This window comes from Prionailurus bengalensis, chromosome D4 (assembly GCF_016509475.1).
Source record: "Prionailurus bengalensis isolate Pbe53 chromosome D4, Fcat_Pben_1.1_paternal_pri, whole genome shotgun sequence".
In the NCBI taxonomy this organism is placed as follows: Eukaryota; Metazoa; Chordata; class Mammalia; order Carnivora; family Felidae; genus Prionailurus; species Prionailurus bengalensis.
The window spans coordinates 94,276,065-94,297,449 of record NC_057359.1 but is presented as its reverse complement, the minus strand read 5'-3'; the positions used below and the strand labels follow the sequence as shown (position 1 = coordinate 94,297,449).

At 45.7% G+C, this 21,385-nt stretch overlaps 1 protein-coding gene and 1 long non-coding RNA gene across 10 annotated transcripts in view; one reads left to right on the top strand and one right to left on the bottom strand.

Annotated features, from left to right (window-relative positions):
- EHMT1 (euchromatic histone lysine methyltransferase 1) overlaps nt 1-21,385 on the bottom strand; it is a 154,034-nt gene that overhangs the window by 97,194 nt on the left and 35,455 nt on the right. The window lies entirely within an intron of this gene.
- Nucleotides 208-5,612, top strand: LOC122474699. Of its 2 annotated transcripts, none has more exons than XR_006294985.1 (4): nt 208-310; nt 588-713; nt 1,573-1,674; nt 5,503-5,612. It is a non-coding gene; the product is annotated as an uncharacterized LOC122474699 (long non-coding RNA). The 2 variants fall into 2 exon arrangements; XR_006294984.1 differs by lacking the exon at nt 5,503-5,612 and adding an exon at nt 3,224-3,327.

Sequence of the window (21,385 nt, the reverse complement as noted above, 5' to 3'; positions counted from 1 at the left end):
CACACACACACACACACACCCCTTAAGTTTGAAAAGAGTCAAAGCCATTCCAAAAATAATTTGAGAGAAGGTGACCAACATGGCAGCCCACAGAGGAGCCTGGTAAAGATGTGCCCACACTACAGGGGGAGGAGGGAGGGAGTCCATGTCCTCCCACGAAACTGCCATCTCCTCAATGCAGCCTCAAAGCACCCTTACCCTCGTGTTTTGCGGGGTGTGCCAGATTTCACATATTATCTACTGGAGCTGTAAAGATACCCAACAAGGGTGAAATACTAAGAAAAAGGAAGGGAAAATCCTCTCTAAACACGTAAGTGCATGCTTGCTGGACTCTGTGGTTCCATGGGTGATCGTGCTTTCACATTTCACAGCTAGGAGGCCAACGGAAAGAAAAGCCCTTCTCCTCCAACAAAGAGCACACTGCTCACGGCTCACAGGCTTTCCTGACTCGGCCGCTGGAGGCAATGTGCAGCATCCGACACAAAGGGGAAAGAGGACTTCTCTCCCCAAGGGTGGAGATGTCATGGCTCTAGCCACCTTAGGAGAAATGCTAATTCGGACCTGCCATTTGTTCCTCTCTCCTTTAGGACTCTGCCCAAGATCTGGACCCAGAGACTGCGTCCTCTCCTCGAGAACTGCATCAGGGCCAGCGCAACACTGTCAACACCAAATGGATTCCCAAAGATGGGATGCGTCTTCTGTCCAGGAAACTTGTGAGATGTAGAGTGCTATCTGCTCACCCCCTAATTTTCAACTATTTTCCACATACCAATTTCACTAGCTAATTATCAAAAGGGGTGGGGAGAAAAAGAATGAATCCTTTCAATATCTGATAGATTTCCTTTTCCCTCTTTTGTCTTTTTGTTTTTTCCCTTTGGCAGCAAAAGGAGTTAGTTCCTAATTTTGGAAAATACAATTACTATCCAAAGTAGCCCCAGAAATTACATTTAAGGGACTGTGAAATATCAGAACAGACTCCCTTTCCATCTGCTATTTAACCCTTAATTGGCTTCTCTGCAAAGGAAAAAACCAAAGGCGCTACGTGCTTGCTGCTCCCTTGACCTAGGCTAGGCTTGGCTATTGTAGTTTTCCAAAGATGGCCAGACCAATGTGCACACGACCCTACACACCTCTCTAACAAGGTGATGCTGACATTCCTCCATGAGAGGTGGGCTGTGCTCCTTCGCCTTTAAGAAGATGGCCTTTTGTGACAGCCTAGACCTGAGACTGTGGCTAAAGTGAGCTCCACGGTGCGTGAGGCCAGGTCACAAATGCCCTGAGGACCCCAGAGCTGTGGCCACCTGTGGGCGTTCCAACCAGCAGCCCACACAAAAAGCACACACCACCAGAAGTGCAAGCCATCCCCAGTGCCTGAGGCTTCCAGCTGAGGCCCCAGGCTCATGGACCAGAAAAAAGCCATCACCCCCCCACACACACTGCCCTGTCTGAACTGCCAGCCCCATGAAGGATAACAAGTGATCACTGTTGTCTTTAGGCACTATGTTTCAGGGTAGTGTGCTAAGCATTAACAGACAACTCAAACAGTGCCCTTGTCCTTTGTGTCCCTTCCAGGCCACAGCAAACACAGCCCTGGGCCTGGGACCCACAACAGAGGTCAGACCCCCATAGAACGTGATTTCCAGAGAAGACACAGCAAGCTGAGAAATGAAACAGGTGCGTGGACACCTGTGGGGAAAGCACGGCCTCTCCCACTCTGAACCGTGACTCCACAGCCCCCTAAGCTTCCATGAGTTAAAGCATGCTATCTGAACCCTTTCTGGTCTGTGGAGGGAAACAAAAACAAAAGCCAGCCACACACCCAGAACAATCTCCCAAGATATAACCGGCTAAGTGCTGGGCTATAGCAGGTGTCTGTTCTGAGGGCATAAACCAGGGAATGGGGGTCACACAATGTTTACTTTCAGTCTGACTTTCCACACGGTGAAGATATCTACACATACTTACCACCATAAATATGCTGATTTCTTCTTTTATACGTCAGTCTCTTGTGAATTTGGATAGTATGATCATCACAATTTGGTTTACTGACAAAATCAAGTTTCCAGACCTGCAAAGGTGACACTTGCTTCCCATGGGGACCTTCTGCCTGGTTCTCACACTGACAGGTCCCACCCTACACAGCAGTGCAGGGGGTTCTCTACCCGGCTAAGCAGAAAACCAGTGGTGGGTCTGGGTACACCTAGTGCCATTAGATGCTCATGGGGCACACAACTCAACACGACACCAGGAAGACTCACAATCTTTGACATTGGAAAACATCTACTCCATCTCTCCTACTTTAACTCAGACTAAATTAAAATGAAAATGGACTCCATTAGAAATGAGGATGTCTTTGAGGCGCCTGAGTGGCTCAGTTGGTTAAGTGTCAGACTTCGGCTCAGGTCATGATCTCGCGGTCTGTGGGTTCGAGCCCCGCGTCAGGCTCTGTGCTGACAGCTCAGAGCCTGGAGCCTGCTTCAGATTCTGTGTCTCCCCCTCTCTCTGACCCTCCCCCGGCTCACACACTCTCTCTCTCTCTCTCTCTCAAAATAAAGACACACACAAAAAAAATTAAAAAAAAAAAAAAAAGAAATGAGGATGTCTCACTGGCAGAAAGGCACAGAGTGGAGACAACGGGGCCACCAGGATGCAGCCATCAGCTGTGCGCTAACACAGGCCTGTCCACCAGCTACATGCGCATGTACCACGGTGACTCAACAGTGAGAGTAACCTTACAAGGCCAGAGTAACTCAGTTCCACTCCAAAGATCTAGCTCTTAGTTCCTCAGTTTCAACCAAGTTTTTCCTAATATAAAACCATCACGAAGGGAAATCACTCAACATGATGTCATTTGTTATACCCTTAGGTTATCAATATAAAAAACAAAATGGGCAACGTGGCTCAAAAATACAGTCGTCCTAACAAACTCAGTAACAGAAATCCACAATGTGGGACATTCTGCAAGACCACTGACATAGCTTCCTCATCGCAAAAGATGAAAGATATTAGCAGGGGTAATGATTGCAGATATCAAATATAACAACCAAATGCAAAGTGTGGATTCTGTTAGGATCCTAATTTAAACCAACCAACCATAAAATGACATTTTGACATAATCGGAGGGTGATTTTAAAATAGATGTCATCAAGCAATTACTTCAAATTTTGTTAGGTGTGAAAACAACACTGTGGTTATGTAAGGATGCCTTCTGCGTTTTTAAAAGGTACGTCCTCTGAGTTGAGAAGTGGAAGTTTCGCGGCCTCTATGGTGTGCTCCAAAATACCACAGCAACAAAAAAAAAGGAAAAGGAAGAGAAGGAACGAACAAGATAGGAACCCTGTGGCAAAATCTTGACCATGATCATGGAATTTTAAGTCGTCTACTTTGCACATGATGGAAACTTAAATTCTTCATAAAATCCTAAAGAAAAACTAGTTCTAAACTACAGATGACATCTGAGTGTCCTGCAGCGCTCAACATACAGCCCACAGCAGGCCTGACACCCTCACACGATTCAAGCTCAGCTCTCTGCTGACCAGGCATGGTACCTTGCTGCCTTACTTTCCTCTTGACCAAATGGGTACAACTACCCAAAACCCAGCTCAGAGGGCTCAGGAAGCTGCAGAACGTTCAAAACGGTGGGCAACACACAATAAATTCCGGCCACTTTTACTGCTCGATGTACTTAGTACATACATCATAAAGATATTTCTAGTATCTGCCATGGGCCAGACATAAACTGGTCACTCATTCCCCAAAGTCAACTGTTCAAACGCAAGCGTGTCTCAAGCTGGCCCCAGCCCCAGCGGATTCTGTGCACCCTATCTGCCCCAGTGATCAGTCACCACACTCCTCTCTTCTCTCCATCCATGCCCTACAAGAGCAGCAGCTATTTTCCTTTTCCAAAGATCCCATTACTGCCATGCTCAAAAGCTATGAAGGACCAGTTCCCAAAAGGGTGGGTCTGGCCCCACTACTCGGACCACCTCAGGGAGGGGCTGCCACACTCTCCCCCGGCTCTCTAATGTCACACTTCTCTTAAGACTCCCCACGAGTCGGGGCGCCTGGGTGGCGCAGTCGGTTAAGCGTCCGACTTCAGCCAGGTCACGATCTCGCGGTCCGTGAGTTCGAGCCCCGCGTCAGGCTCTGGGCTGATGGCTCGGAGCCTGGAGCCTGTTTCCGATTCTGTGTCTCCCTCTCTCTCTGCCCCTCCCCCGTTCATGCTCTGTCTCTCTCCCAAAAATAAATAAACGTTGAAAAAAAAATTAAAAAAAAAAAAAAAAAGACTCCCCACGAGTCTTCAATACCACACCCTCTTTTGAAAGAGGCCATGGTCGGGGCGCCTGGGTGGCACAGTCGGTTAAGCGTCCGACTTCAGCCAGGTCACGATCTCGCGGTCCGTGAGTTCGAGCCCCGCGTCAGGCTCTGGGCTGATGGCTCGGAGCCTGGAGCCTGTTTCCGATTCTGTGTCTCCCTCTCTCTCTGCCCCTCCCCCGTTCATGCTCTGTCTCTCTCTGTCCCAAAAATAAATAAACGTTGAAAAAAATATTAAAAAAAAAAAAAAAAAAAAGACTCCCCACGAGTCTTCAATACCACACCCTCTTTTGAAAGAGGCCATGGTCCAGTCCACACATGTCCACTCCCTCGTCACCAGCTTTGAGGCCAGCCCCTCCCCAAGTACTCATAGACCTCACTTAACTGGAGTCCAAGAGCATCACTCACTGCCAATACACACAGCAGGGGCACAATCAAGTCAGTGTACAAGCTCATGACTCTTCCCCAGACACAAAACACGCATATAAAAAAATGTCTTCTGGGGCACCTGGGTGGCTCAGTTGGTTGAGCGTTCAACTTTCTGGCTCAGGTCACGCGTGATCTTGTGGTTCGTGGGTTCGCACTCTACATTGGACTCGCTGCTGTCACAGTGCAGAGCCTGGAGCCTGCTTCGGATCCTCTATCCCCGGCTCTCTCTGCCTCTCCCCCACTCGCGCTCTCTCAAAAATAAATAAAACATTAAGAAAAAAAATTTTTTTAATGTTTTCTTACTTTTTACTATTGTAAGAACTCCCTTCTAAAGTAAAAAAGATTGATTAGAAAAAAACCATCTGACTCTAGATTTCAGCTCAGGTCATGATCCATGCGGACAGTGTGGAGCCTGATTAAGATTCTCTCTCTCTGCCCCTCTACCCTGCTAGTACACACACTCTCTGAAATAAAAAATTAGAAGTAAATAAATAAATAAATAAATAAATAATAAAGGAAATACTCAAAGGTACATATAAATATACTTTATGAATACCAATAAAGGAGACCTTCCCCTGACAATATTTTGGCACCTTGACCAGTATCGGCCTATTGTTTCCTGTAATTCCCATTTTATCCCTTGTCCAAATTCTTCCACAGTCCAGTCAACTTTCTCATCAGCTCGGCCTACTTTGCACTTCAACAGAATCAGCAACTTCCCATGGATTTTTAGTAAACTGTGCTTCATTTCTATTTCAGGAAACAAGAACCATTTTAAAAGCTCCTGTATTGAAGGAGTAAGGGAACAAAATGACCAGAGCCAAGGAGGCACAGAGCCATGATCTCTGACTGGAGGGGACGAGGCTGGGAGGTAGCACCCACTTCACATTGACTGGGACAGCCGTGGTCAAAAAGATGGGCCAAAACAAAAACAAGTGCTGGCAAGGATGTGGAGAAGCTGAAACCCTCACGCGTTGCTGGCGGAAATGCAAAATGACGTGGCTACTGTGGAAAACGGTTTGGTGGTTCCTCAGAAAGTTAAAGAAAGAATTCCCACATGACTCAGCGATTTACTCCTGGGTGTACACTCCAAAGACTGAAAAGAGACACTCAAACAGATGCTTGTACACAAACATTCAGAGCAGCACTGTTCACAACAGTCACAAGATGGAAAAAACTCACATGTTCATCAGCAGATGAATAAACAAAATGTGGTCTATGCAGACGAGGGAAGATTACTCAGCCAGAAAAAGAAATGAGGCTCTGCCACAGGCCATCGCGCAGATGAACCTTGAGAACGTGACGCAGAGCGAGATGCACCAGGCACAAAATGACAAATCAGTCTACTTACATGAAACACCTACTTTAGGCAAATTCATAGAGACAAAAAAAGGAAAGGAGAGTTACTGCTTAATAGGTACAGAGTTTCTGCTTGGGGTGGCAAGAATGTTTTACAAACAGGCAATGATGATGGTCACACAACACCGTAAACATACTTGTGCCACCAAAAGTAGGCTTAAAAATGGCTGAGGGGCACCTGGGTAGCTCAGCCGGTTAAGCTTCTGCTCTTGATTTCGGCTCAGGTCCTGATCTCAAGGTTAGTGAGTCTGAGCCCCGAACTGGAATTCTCTCTCTCTCCCCCTCTCTCTGCCCCTCCACTGCTCACGCATGCTCTCTCTCCCTCAAAAATAAATAAACTTTAAAAAATGGCTGAAATGATAAGACTTATGTTTAAGCATATTTTACCACAATAAAAAAGAAAGACGCGGAAAAAGATTGAGGGGTGTGCCAGGATAACTCTACCTATACAATCAGGGATTCTTTAACAAAGTCAATGCAAGTCTTAGAAAGGACTCCTTTACAAGGAGAGATGTAATGTGTATACAATACAAAATCAGAATATAACATATAACACTTATGTATTTAAAAATGAGATTACCATATCAGTGTTGAAAGCAGGACATCATAAACTACACTGTTTAAAAGAGATACATCAGTCTGATGTGGATAGCTGGATTACGGCTGTCGGAGTGGTAGGGCATCTGGCGGGCAACCTAATCTCAAATGGCTCATGAAAAAAAATCTCTTTTATCATACTTGCAACTTTCCTTACATTAAGTTTGAAAGTATTTCAAAAGAAGAAGAAAAGCAGTTCTATAGACAGAGAAAACACAACACCTACAAAGACTGACTACACGGTTTTGGTGGGCTCGAATACATCTGCATAAAACTCCCTAAGAGAGAAATCTGAAGGGATGTGTATCAAACATCATAGAAGCTGTGGGGACACTGTCGAGTAAGAAAGGGACACACAGGGACACATAGGGCAGATCCTGCCTGAACAGGATTTGATCTTCAAAAGGAAAATTCCTACATTATTGCACGATTTTACATTTTTAATTTAAGTAAAGGAAATGAATTGGGGGAGTTAGGTGAAAACTACAAAGCATATACTGTAACATTTGCATATAACTTTCCAAACATTTTTCTGTGCAAATACACTCACGAAGGTACAACTAATACAGACTACGTAAACGGGTAGTAAATTTTTCCCTTAACTACTGGGAGCAAATGAATTCATGCCGTCACAGCACAGGCTGCAGCAGCAGATCCCTAGCATGCACTGAGCTCTCCCCACACACAGGACCCAACTAAGAGACACGCAGGGCATCTATGACATCTCAGCATCATAAACAGCCTTGAAGTGAACACCTTCACTTAATACACTCCTTTGCATGTAGTTCCCCATAAATTTCTCCAAGAATGCCGTAAAAGAAAGGAGAAAAGAAAAGAAAAGAAAAGAAAAGAAAAGAAAAGAAAAGAAAAGAAAGGACAGAGCTAGAAATTAAAGCTATACTTTCCCTTACACAAATGATGTGCTAAATGTCTCAGCGGGGCTCTTAAACAGAGGGGGTGTTTTTTTCCTTCTTAAGACTCAAACACTAAAACATTTTGGAAAACAACTCCCTATCCTTCTCATGTCTGTTTGTGGTAAATCTAGGGTTCAATCTCAACTGTAAGAGAAAGGAACCTTTCCCCTGGCCCAACCCCACTTTACCAAGAAACCAGCAATGTGAGGCCTGGCTGCATGGCCCTGTCTGTCCCAGACACAGAACAGGTCTTAGCAGGCGGGGTCTACACACCTAAGGAGCTGCCAACAGAGCCGAGTCAGAGAAGACATGAAGCACTGAAGTGATCAGAAGCCCTTCCTGCCAGCCAACCTCAAGGTGCACATCACTGAATGTTATTGTTTGTAGACCAATTAAGGAGCTACCGAGTTGATTCCTAACACCCTAAGTGACAGAAGCACAAAGGCAGACGAACCTCCGCTGTTTTCCAAGCCAGCTAACTCTCCTACCAGCAGCTATGGTAATGCCACCAAGCACTACACAACTCTGGTTTACATGAAAAACTGTTTTTCTGAAGTCCAAACTCTAACAGAATAGGTCACACTACCAACGAGCCACCTATGTAGTGTGCCATTAGCCACAACATCCCTTCTACCCTGGAGCTCCACACGCATGCTCGCGCACAGCTTACTGTATGGCCTTACTGTACCTGCACATGAAAGGAACATCAGGCTCTTCCTGTAGGGACTGTCTCTTCTCCATACATGCTATTTTGACAACAATTCAAATTATTGCAGAATGTTCTATGTTCCCGCTTGTGGCCCACAGTAGCAGCTTTCCTGACCTCCCTTTAATAAAGTCTCTAAGGGGCGCCTGGGTGGCTCAGTCAGTTAAACATCTGACTTCGGCTCAGGTCATGATCTCACAGTTCGTGAGTTCAAGTCTTGCTCCAGGAAAGCTCTGCTTCTCTCTCTCTCTCTCCTTCTCTCTCTCTCTCTCTCTGCCCCTCATGGGATTCTCTCTTTCCCACCCCCTTCGCCGCCCCTCGCTCACTTGCACCTTCTCTCTCTCTCTCAAAACAAATAAATAAATAAAGTCTCTGCAATAAGAATGCCTGTCAACAATGAGCTCACTAGTCCACATCAAGAGGGCCCTATGGGAAGGAAGCATGATTCCGGTGTTTATGCTCATCACTAGAACTGTATCAAGTGGTAAAACAGAGAAGAAAAACAGCACGGGAAAACAAGAACTCAGAGGTGAGGGTGAGGAGAGGGTCTGCCTTCACGGTGACTGTTACTTCTGTTAGCACCATGAACTAAATTAAACTGCCAGTGCACTAGTGGGGGGGGGGATCAACCATGTAGAGTAGCCATCCTTTGGCCTACAACTCCCCCTCCAGCCACGGGATCTGGAGACCTCAGCGGAGCATCCCCATAAAGGTGGCTTGCAGGGTTCTCAGCACTAGGACACCCTAACCTCCCCTCCAAGTTCCTGGTGTGAGGCAATGCACCCCCCCTTTTTTTAATTTTTGCAATGCTTTTATTTATTTCTGAGAGAGAGAGCGCGCGCGCACAAACAGGGGAGGGGGACAGAGAGATAGAGGAGAGAGAGAGAGAGAGAGAAAGAGAATGAATCCCAAGCAGGCTCCACACTGTCAGCACAGAGCCCAATGGGGGCTCGAATCCACAAATCATGAGATCATGACCTGGGCTGAAATCAAATTGGACACTTGACCAACTAAGCCACCCAGGCGCCCAGCATCCCCTTCTTTTGTTGAAGCTCACTGAAGTTGATTTCTGCTACCTGGTTCCATCTCTTTCTCCACTGACGCAAAAGGGAGGCCCTGAAGTTTCCCTTGCATGCCATCTAGTTATTAAGGAGCACAGCCCGTGACCGGCAAAGCCCCCCAGGGAGCTAAAACTGGGTGGTAGGAAGACATCTGCCACCACAGACTAACTAGAAATGGATAAAAGCAAATTTCTAAATAGAGAAAAATATCATGACTCCTTAGACACAAATTTTCAATCAAGAACAAAATTAACCATTATTTCCTCACAAAACACAAAAAAAGCTGGTATTAGGAAAAACCAGTTCACTTGAAATTTTTAACTTTTTAAGATTTTAAAGTATTTAGGGGCTTCTGGGTGGCTCAGTCAGTTAAGCGTCCAATTTCAGCTCAGGTCATGATCTCACGGTTTGTGAGCTCAAGCCCCACATCAGGCTGTCTGCTGTCAACGCAGAGCCCACTTCAGATCCTCTGTCCCCCTCTTTTTCTGCCCCTCCTCCGCTCTCCTTCTCTCTCTCTCTCTCTCTCTAATTAAAAAAAAATTAAAACAAAGATTTTAAAGCATTTAACAAATCCCAAGCCCAGTAACTACTGTAAAGGAAAATGATTTTTACTGTTTCAACAGCTTCCTGCAGCATTAAAACAGGGGTTAGCATAAACACACACCAATCCCAGGGCTCACTCTCATGCCCCAAACTCGGATGAGCAAAATGTCTCACTATCCACATGCCTTAGTGGTCATGGGGTCAGGACGAAAGTCAGATCTGGTTGGTCAAAATCTTATAGGGAAAAACAGAATGAGTGCCTCCAACAGTGGATCCACTTGCCTCGAGGCTGAATCTTGAGGGGTGACACAGAGGCTTCCCAGGGACACTGGGGCTACAACTTGGAAATTAGGAAATACTGGGGGTAGTGGACGATCCTGAATTTCTGGAGGAAAAGTCAACATTTTTACTGCCACCAATAATGGAGGAATGTAAGCAGAAGTACTTTGTGCCGTTTCATATCCATAATATATTAAGTCAGAAGACAAATAATTTTTGGACAAAGAATTTGTAAGATGTGCAATATAGATACTACAAAATTTTAGCAAAATCCTGGAGCTTAAGGATGAGTACAGTTCTGAGGATTTCGGTTGGACCCCTGGATACTACAGTGCTGGTGACACATATGGCAGAAACAATGAAACCACAGTGTGTCTGTGACTGAAAAGACTGAATTCCGTGTGTCCCTCAGACTGAGGGCTCTCTGTTAAGTCGCCATGCTAGCTTCTAATTATCATCGACCATGGCTGCTAAGAAAACCTGGTGAACAATAATCTTTTTTTTTTTTAACATTTTTTATTGTTTATTTATTTTTGAGAGAGACACAGCATGAGTGCAGGAGGGGCAGAGAGAGAGGGACACACAGAATCTGAAGCAGGCTCCGGGCTCTGAGCTGTCAGCATAGACCCTGACGCAGGCTTGAACTCACAAACCATGAGATCATGACCTAAGCTGAAGTTGGACACTTAACCAACTGAGCCACGCAGGTGCCTCAACAATAATCTTGTAATGGCAAAATAGTACTAATTAAAAACAGTGGCATTTCATGCTGAGTGTGAACAGTGCAATTTTGACCTTTCTTAATGGACTATTTCTTCTGATACATCTATATATGTAAAAGGCGATCAGCTTGAGGTTTCTAACAGCATAAGCAACAACAACCTCCACAAGTAGCATAATTATATTCATTAGTCATGGCATGACTCTATGAAAGAAAATCTATCACTGCCTATGAAAATTCTTACAGTTTTCCTTAAATATGTGTAAAAGAGACTAGAAACAGTCACATATACAAATAAGAACATAGTACAAGGTGAGGGCATTTCAAATCAGCAGAAGAGGGGATAATTAACAAAAGGGTCACTGAGACCACCGGCTGGTCATGGGAGAAAGGCCATCACAAACATGAATCCATGAGAGCAGGGATTACATATAGTGTGGCACAACTGTACAAGCACTAGGAGAAATCCTTGGTGACCCTGAAGTGAGGAACCGCTGATTCTAAGCCTAACTAACTCCACGACAAGGAATCACAAAAGAAAAGCTTTACAGATTTAACTACCAAAATATTTTAAGCACTTATGTGACAAAATAGAGAAATAACTCTAAAAGCCTGAAAAAAAAGGGGTGGGTGGGCTGGTCCTGGATGGATCAGTCGGTTAAGCAACCAACTCTTTATTTCAGCTCAGGTCATGATCTCATAGTTCATGGGATTGAGCCCCATTTAGGGCTCTGTATTGACATTGCAGAGCCTGCTTGGGATTCTCTCTCTCCCTCTCTCTCTGCCCCTCTCCCACTCGCACGTGTGTGTGTGTGTGTGTGTGCGCGTGCGTGTGTGTGTGTGTATTCAAAAAAATATATGCAGTGTATGGGCTTAGTACCTTTAATATACTCTTAACCCAAGAAGGAACAGATAAATAGTAACTCCAAATCAATTTTGTAAAGACAGAGACCACCAACAAAGTAACAGGCAAAAGAGTGAAACAGGCATTCCCAAGTGGCCAACAGATGCACATACAGGCAGATGCTTGGCCCTGAATGTGACCAAGGGCTGGAGAAGGGGAGGAGTTCCCTAGCTCCCCCATAGCAGCAAGATCACACAACAAGCAAGTATGCCATAGATTACCTAAAAACACAGACCAGTCTTCTCACAAGGATGCAATAACCCTTAACAAAACAGGAAATGAACCCAGCAACACGTAAACATAATTACACATCCATGACCATGTGAGATCTATCCCAAGAACACAAGGTTGGGGGGCGGCTGGGTGGCTCAGTCGGTTGGGCGGCCAACTTCAACTCAGGTCATGATCTCGCAGTCTGTGGGTTTGAGCCCTGCGTCGGGCTCTGTGCTGGCAGCTCAGAGCCTGGAGCCTGCTTTCGATTCTGTGTCTCCCTCTCTCTCTGCCCCTCCCCTGCTTGCTCTCTGTCTCTTTCTCAAAGAATAAACATTAAAAAAAATATTTTTTTTAATTACAAAAAAAAAGAATGCAAGGTTGGTTTAACATCTGAAAATCAATGCAACAATTATTAACAGAATATAGGACAAAAACCACAATGATTAAAAAAAAAAACCAAAACACAAAAAACCCATAATGATCATCTCAACAGATGAAAAAAAAAAAAATCTGACACTGACTTCAAGCTGTATTACAAAGCTGTAATCATCAAGACAGTATGGTACTGGCACAACAACAGACACTCAGCTCAATGGAACAGAACAGAGAACCCAGAAATGGACCCAGAAACATACGGCCAACTAATCTTTGACAAAGCAGGAACAAATATCCAATGGAATAAAGACAGTCTCCTCAGCAAGTGGTGCTGGGAAAACTGGACAGCAACATGCAGAAAAATGAACCTGGACCACTTTCTTACACCAGACACAAAAATAAACTCAAAATGGATGAAAGACCTTAACATAAGACAGGAAGCCATCAAAGTCCTCGAGGAGAAAGCAGGCAAAAGCCTCTCTGACCTCAGCTGCAGAAACTTCTTACTCAACACATCTCCAGAGGCAAGGGAAACAAAAGCAAAAATGAACCACTGGGACCTCATCAAAATAAAAAGTTGCTGCACAGCAAAGGAAACAATCAGCAAAACTAAAAGGCAACCGATGGAATGAGAGAAGATATTTGTAAATGACGTATCAGGTAAAGGGTTAGCATCCAAAATCTATAAAGAACTTATCAAACTCAACACCCAAAAAACAAATAATCCAGTGAAGAAATGGGCAAAAGACATGCATAGACACTTCTCCAAAGATGGCGAACAGACATGAAAAAATGCTCGACATCACTCCTCATCAGGGAAATACAGATCAAAACCACAAGGAGATACCACCTCACACCTGTCAGAATGGCTCACATTAACAACTCAGGCAACAACAGATGTTGGCGAGGATGCAGAGAAAGAGGATCTCTTTTGCATTGTTGGTGGCAATGCAAGCTGGTGCAGCCACTCTGGAAAACAGTCTGGAGGTTCCTCAAAAACTAAAAATAGAACTACCATACGACTGGGCGCCTGGGTGGCGCAGTCGGTTAAGCGTCCGACTTCAGCCAGGTCACGATCTCGCGGTCCGTGAGTTCAAGCCCCGCGTCAGGCTCTGGGCTGATGGCTCGGAGCCTGGAGCCTGTTTCCGATTCTGTGTCTCCCTCTCTCTCTGCCCCTCCCCCGTTCATGCTCTGTCTCTCTCTGTCCCAAAAATAAATTAAAAAAAAAAAAAAGTTGAAAAAAAAAATAAAATTTTAAAAATCTGACAAAATTCTTTCATGATCTGCACAATGCACTGGGGGCTCTAGCCAATGCAGGGCAGTGACAGCGGGGGGGGGGGGGGGTGTCTAACACAAGTAAGAAAAGGTAACAGTTACCCCTAAGCCTACCGCCAATAGTAAACACCTTAGTGTATCACTTACAGCTTTTTACGTTAACAAAATAATAGACTTATTTTTAATCCATTCTGTCATTGAACCTGATGATAGAGGTCTCTCTCTATAACATCATATGCAAGACATGCAATGGTGTATCACATGGCTACAGCCGACTGCTTAGCTATTACAAGCATCACGGATACTAACCGTGCACGTCTCCGGTGAAGCTCCCCTCTTCATGCACTCACCATGTTGTGTGCTTCCTACATTTTCCACCAAATCCCACCACCACCTTCTTATTGTAAATCACATCATCCCGAAAGTCACCAATAAAAAGAAAATGGTCTACTCATTTTTCTGCCTTCAATCTCTGTCCTTTCCCACTTAGTATATCTATTCTGCAGTTAGAATTACTTTCTAGAGTTGTGACCTCACCACAATCTGAAAACACCCAGTGTTTCCCACCTCTCATGGGCTCTGGCTCGCACCTCCCAGCACAGCACAGAGGTGCTTTGGCACTCTAGGCCAGGGGTCCACTGGCCAAATCGAGCCCAAGCCTATTTCCGTACTTCCCACAAACTAAAAACTACATTTTTTTAGTTATAAATATAAAAAAGAATATGCATTAAAAGCCAGGTGTGGCCTGCACACCTGGCCCTTTCCAGGAAGTTTGCTAACGCCTAACCTAGCCCAACAATTTTTAGGCACCAAAAGAGCCTACCAAACATATGGAAGTGCTGACGCATCAAGCTACTGAGGGTGGCTTGAACAGAGCCCTTGAGTCTCCGTCACTGCCTTGGTCCACCCCCCAGCTTTCATCCTCCAAGATAAAACTCTGCCACTCAGCCGGGCAAAGCCCCCAGGGTTCATCCGGCTGATCACATGCTGCACTGAGACTCCCTAAGCACCTCTATCTCAGCAGGAAGGGGTCCCTGAGCAGCATGGGCTCGGATTTACTCATCTTTGCAACCCAGCATCTAGCAGAGTACCTGGCACGTAACACATATTCCCCGACTTTCTGAAGAACACATTTTTTTTTAATGTTTTTTATTTATTTCTGAGACAGAGACAGAGCATGAGCAGGGGAGGGGCAGAGAGAGAGGGAGACACGGAATCAGAAGCAGGCTCCAGGCTGTCAGCACAGAGCCCAACGGGGGGCTCCAACTCAAACCATGAGATCATGACCTGAGCCGAAGTCGGCCGCTCAACCGACTGAGCCACCCAGGCGCCCCATGAAGAACACACTTTGGGGCGCCTGGGTGGCTCAGTCAGTTGAGCGGCCGACTTCGGCTCAGGTCATGATCTCGTGGTCCGTGAGTTCGAGCCCCGCGTCGGGCTCTGTGCTGACAGCTCGGATCCTGGAGCCTGTTTCGGATTCTGTGTCTCCCTCTCTCTCTGACCCTCCCCGATTCATGCTCTGTCTCTGTCTCAAAAATAAATAAACGTTTAAAAAAATTTTAAAAAAAAACAACATTTAAAAAAAAAGAACACACTTTAAATGATGATTAAGGGGCGCCTGGGTGGCTCAGTTGGTTGAGCGACTGACTTCGGCTCAGGTCACGATCTCACGGTTTGTGAGTTGGAGCCCCGCGTCGGGCTCTGTGCCGACAGCTCGGAGCCTGGAGCCTACTTCGGATTCTGTGTCTCCCTCTCTCTCTGCCCCTCCCCCGCTCATGCTCCGTCTCTGTCTCAGAAATAAATAAGCATTAAAAATGATGATTAAGTATACAATGCAGGCCTCTGACATCAAGAGACAAGTCATGTGATGGCAGGAAGACTGCACAAAGTAACGCACAGCGCACCCCCAAGTGCATCTGGACGTGCACTTCAAGATTGGACACAAGAATAAAGAGCACAAAAGGAAAGCTCCAGAGTCGAAAGCCAAGTGTTCGAGGACATGTGCTGGGTTGGAGTGAGCTGGATGGACCACAGTGTGGAGCGCTGGAAGAAGTGAGGGGAGCTGGGGAACCCACTATGGGCTTTAATGTCTATCATCTTAACATCCCTTGGTACAGGACACCTGGGGGACTGGTATGGTTGAGCGACCGACTCTTGACTTTGGCTCAGGTCATGATCCCAGCGTTGTGGGATCAAGCCCCACACTGAGCACAGAATCTGCTGGGGATTCTCTCTCTCCCTCTGCCCCTTCCCCAAGGATCCTCTCTCTCTTAAATAAAAAAAATAAAATAATAAGTTTTAACATTCCTTGACGTATGTCAGTAAATCCTGTTTAACTTCTTTCGGCCCCTAGAATTTGCTTCTTAAAGTATGGTCGTGTGGAGACCAGTCCTGATGAAGCCCTGGGGTTTATTCAGGTTACAGGTGTAGAGCTTTCATTAAGTGTCTATCTACCAAATGGCAGGTGCTGTTGTCCCTCTGTGCTCTTTGTGCTCCAGGACGAAGGCCCATATCTTTGTGTTTTAGAAATTCTCCCTTGCAGTCCCCGGCATCTCTCTATCACCCATTTCCTCTCATTATACATCAGAGAGAGGGGACAGAGCAGCTGTAACTGGTCACCACCCACCTCAGCCCTCTGGGTGAGTCAGACCGTGTGCTTTATTCCAGGGCAAAACACTGGTCTTCCCTAGAACACCGGCTTCAACTGCAGGCTCCTAAGAACAATGGAGTTACCAAAAAGGACCCACAAATTTGCAGGCCCTCCCAGGATTGGCCGTGGGCCAAGCAAATAGTACATTACCACATATACAAGCTATTTTTTCATGTAGGTAGCATTACTAGATTGACCGTAATTTTGTTACTTTCTGTTCTCTCAATTAGTACATACTTTTCACAATTACTACCATGACAACAGCCTTCAAATTTTTTGATGTGAGGAAAAAGTTTTTAATATACTGAAAAAAATTTGGCAATTTCTAATACAGACTCCCCGAAGGCAGGACCCGCACCTCTTCCAGGTTCTGAAGCTCATCAGCCCTTAGCCCCTACGGAAACAGCCACCCAGTTTAATTTTCAGTTGGGCATTCCACTTCTCAGCACTGTGAGGCCATGTGGCACAGTCAGAGCACCGGCCAGCAGTAACTGACCACGACTTCTGGGCATATCCTCAGAGCCAGAGCTCAACACTGGCTCCAGCCCTCCCACAATTACAGTGCACCTTACACAGGGCACCTCCCCTCGGAGGGCAACCTTCTCTTCTGAAGAATGCAGGAGGTAAAAATAAGACTGGACAGAGTTTATATACCAAGAAAAAGGAGAGGCCTATTCCTCTTTTCAAATCAGAAGAGTAACTCAAGCAACAATCCTAGCTGAAATATCAGGAACATAAAAGTAGCAGAAGACAGAGGTGGGAGACCACAAACCCAGGAAGGTACAGTGGGTATCTACTGGTCACCAAAGAATACCCCAGTATGAGCACATACACAACAGATGACTTCTTATACTCTCGAGGACATCATTCTACAAAGCGGAACTGTACTAGCCTGAAAGGAAGATGTGCCTTTGCGACGCACCGTCCCTGTAAAAATGTTTAGAAAATCCCCAATGGAGTCAGCATTCTAGCTTTATTAGAACAAAGGCACCATCTGGTGGTTAAAAGAATAAGTGCAGGCTATGGGAAGAAAGCCACAGAAATAAATATTAATAAATTTCCCTTCTAATCAGAAAGATTCTTGGAAAAAGACCACATTCCTAATCATATTGGTGATTTAAAAAAAAAATCTTTCTACAATACTGCTCTGTAACAGGATTGAAATAACATGGGAAAACAAACACCTTTATAGCTGAATTTCATTCAAAATTCCTATTTTGTCAAAAAGACTGAGCATGATAAAGAAAGTAAACCAAGAGTTGAATGTTTGGAAGCATATGACCAAAAAAAGGTGGAATTTATCCCCCATCACAATGCACGCTCTATGAGAAACAGGAATTTTGTCGGAGGTTTTTTTTTCCATTGCTGGGCTACCAAGCCCTTCAGTGTACAATAAAACAGTAGTTCTCAAGCATTCCAGTCCCAGGACCATGTTATACTCTAGAGAGTACTAAGCATCCCAAAGAGATTTTGTTCCTATGGATCACGGCTATGGATATTTACAAACCAAAATAGAGAAAATCTTAAAATCACTGTCCCTTCCTTTAAAAATAATAACACATTACCTGCTAACATAAAATATTTTTATACAAAGTAACTACTTTTCAAAAGAGAGAGAGGAGAGGCTCAGTCAGTTAAGCATATGACTCTTGATCTCAGCTCATGTCTTGATCTCAGGGTGATGAGGTCAAGCCCTGCGTTGGGCCCCAAGGGCCCCGCTGTGGGCCCCAAGATGGGCATGAAGCCTACTTAAAAAAAAGAAGAAGAAGAAAAAGAGAGAGTGAATGTGTCATTTTTTTACAAGTCTGCAAATATCTCTCCTAGCTTAAGGTTTGGATGCTCACATGCCCTGCATCATGTAGCCAGCCTCTAGAAGTGTGCACTCTAGCCCCCTGACAGACTGGGGTGGGAAAAGCCAATGACGTCCTCCCTGGTGTTAGTACAGACAGTCTGACCTTACAGGTCTGGAAGGGTCTTGGGGACCTGCTACTGTGTCTGGTATGCAGCACGCGCTAACGGAGCTTTGTTGATGGGAGGGACAAAGGACAGAGCATGGGATGGAGATGGTAAGAGAAGGACAAGGGGGTAGGGAAAGGACCAAGTGCAGCCAAGTGTGGGAGGGGTGCGGCCTGGCCCCAAGCACTGCAGGGCTGGTACCCTTACTTTATACTGATTACAAGTAGATGATGCAGCTGTTTTATTAGCTCTGTTTTTCAGAGTACCACCTCCACCTGGGGTCATCTTCCCTTCAGGTTTTTACTGTAATTTAAAAAAAACTAATGAGCATTAATCACATGAATTGAAATGCAGATAAATGAGGGTTGCTGTTAATTTGTTTGCCATAAAACTAATACATGCTCATTAAAAAAATTTTTTTTAATTAATTTTTTTTAACGTTTTATTTATTTTTGAGACAGAGAGAGACGGAGCATGAACGGGGGAGGGGCAGAGAGAGAAGGAGACACAGAATTGGAAGCAGGCTCCAGGCTCTGAGCCATCAGCCCAGAGTCCGACGCGGGGCTCGAACTCATGGACCGTGAGATCGTGACCTGAGCCGAAGTCGGCCGCCCAACCGACTGAGCCACCTAGGCGCCCCAAAAATTTTTTTAATATAACAAAAATCACAGTCAATCCAGCAATTCAGAATAACTAAGTAAACAACTGGTATATTTCCATTTCCTTCCTAAACTTAGTATGAAAGTTTTTTTAATTGACATTCATCTTGGGGCGCCCGGATGGCGCAGTCAGTTGTGTCTGACTTCGGCTCAGGTCATGATCTCACGGTTTGTGAGTTAAAGACCCACACTGGGCTTTCTGCTGTCCCACAGAGCCGGTTTCAGATGCTCTGTCCCTGCCTCTCTCTCTCTGCCTTCCCCCACTCATGCTCTACCTTGAAATAAATAAACATTTTTAAAAGTTGATGATCATCTGTAAAGTATACAAGTACTAACAAAATCACTATAGATAGGAAACCCTTAGTAATCTATTATTTAACCTCTCAAAAAAAAAAATTAATTAATTAAAGAAACTCTCCAAGTATGGGTACACAGAAGGTGACATACTGTATGATTCCATTTATATGAAAAGTCTAGAAGTCCAGAATACACAAATCTACGGAGACAGAACACAGATGCCTAACTAACTGCCAGGGGTTAAGGGGAGGAGAAAATGCGAGTGACTACTGATGGTATAAGGTTTCTTTTGGGGATCATGAAAATGTCCTGGATTTTTTGTGCTCTATTCATGGACATACCCAAGTTTCCAGACTAGTCATTCTGGTATATAATAGGTAATGAGTATCTGATGGATGGATAAATGGGGGAGTTGGTGGCTGCTGGAATGGATGGGGAGTGGGGGGGGATGGAGGGGTGGGGAGGAGAGTGAGTGGGAGAGTGGATGGGGGTTGGGGGGCGTGAGTGGGTGGAAAGTGGACGGGGGGGGGGGGGGGGGCGGTGAATGAGGGTATTCCTCTCCTAGAAAGAGCCTGAAGTCTCATGTTGGTCAGGCTCCCAGGGGTGAACAGCCAGCACCACTTCTTCCTTTGGCGGTCCTCCTCCTCCTCCTCCTCCTCCTGCACACAGTTTCGCACAGTTCCAAGGGCCCCACTTCCTGCCCCAGGCAGAAAAGAACGTGCTCTTCAAAAATCTAAGAAGCAGCTGTGAGCTCTCCTTCGCAACATTTGCTCACTTTTCTTTTTCAAAGAAAGTCTGTGAAACAGAAATGCGTTAGAGGAAATGGACCTCGAAGAAGTCCCTCATAGCCTCTGTTACAATTCTACAGAGAGGCTTACCTTGAAGGTGAGCTAGTTTGGCCGGGCTCTTTGCTGGATTCTGTGAAGCCCACCAAGCAGCACGCGCCCTACACAGCATGAACTCCAACACGGTTTCAAATGCCAAAAAGTCCAGACCACTGTGATGAACAGTACAGAAGCGTATCCTTCCTCGACTAGTTCTCTAAAGAGATGACAAAATGCTTGACTGACTGTATTTTTTATTTTAAAAGGCCACCAAAACTTTTTACCTCACTTGAATTTTTTCACTTTGGTTATGCTGTCTTCTCTTAATACCATGGTCCTGAGATGATTTGTGCTGCTTCAAGAAGATAAAAATCTTCTAACATTTAAAAATACTCCCCATCTCTAAAATTCTCTTAAAATGAAAAGCAAATGTCTACCTAAGAGAGGCCTCCCCCACCAACCGCCTGCCTTCCCCACGTGCCTAGGCTCTGCCCCCACCTTGCACCTGCAGGCTTCACCTGCCAACGGTCTCCAGCCCACCCTGGTCTCCAGCCCACCCTTCGCACAGAAGGACCCTTCATCTGAGAGGGGTGGGGAAGGGGGAGGGAGGGAAGAGGGGAAGGGGGAGGGAGGGAGGGGAGGCCAGAACCTGCCCTGCACAGGGTGCGACCTCAACATGGCCTGGGGAAAAGTTCCTCTAAAAGCACACTTTCCACTCAGAAAATAAGAAAACAAACACTCCATTATGGGCTACGCTGCTAACATGAACCACCAATGAAATTTCCATCACAGGTGTTCAACACGCTTCTGCATACCTGGTTAAATGGTTCCTCTCAGAACCACCACCCACAGCGGCGCCATTTCCCAGCGGGCCAGCGGGTGCAGGGCCTGGATTCACAGTGGCCCCGCGTTCAAGGGCAGGCACAAAGGAGCCGTCCCTATTGTTCCCTCTTCCTCATTCCGCTGGCTGAGCTGGAGTTTCCTCAGATCTAGGAGAGTAGCCTACCCTCCCCCACCCTTTTGTTCCAAGAATACAGTTCTAGAACAGGCAGCCTATGCACCAACTGCTCCAATCCTGCGATTTCCAATAAGTAAAACCACAGCCCCTCACCAGGTCGCCCCCCCCAAGATGTGTCTAGCACGTGCTTATCCACTGTCTTGCTTTTCTACGGAACAGCTGAGAAAGCCCTTGTGGAAGCTCTGCTGCCTTGGGTCTCGGCATCTCTCCACGACCTCATTTCTGCCGTTCCAAGGAAAATGGAGTCCCCCACTCACCAAGGCAGACAGGGCCATCCTGCAACCTGCAACG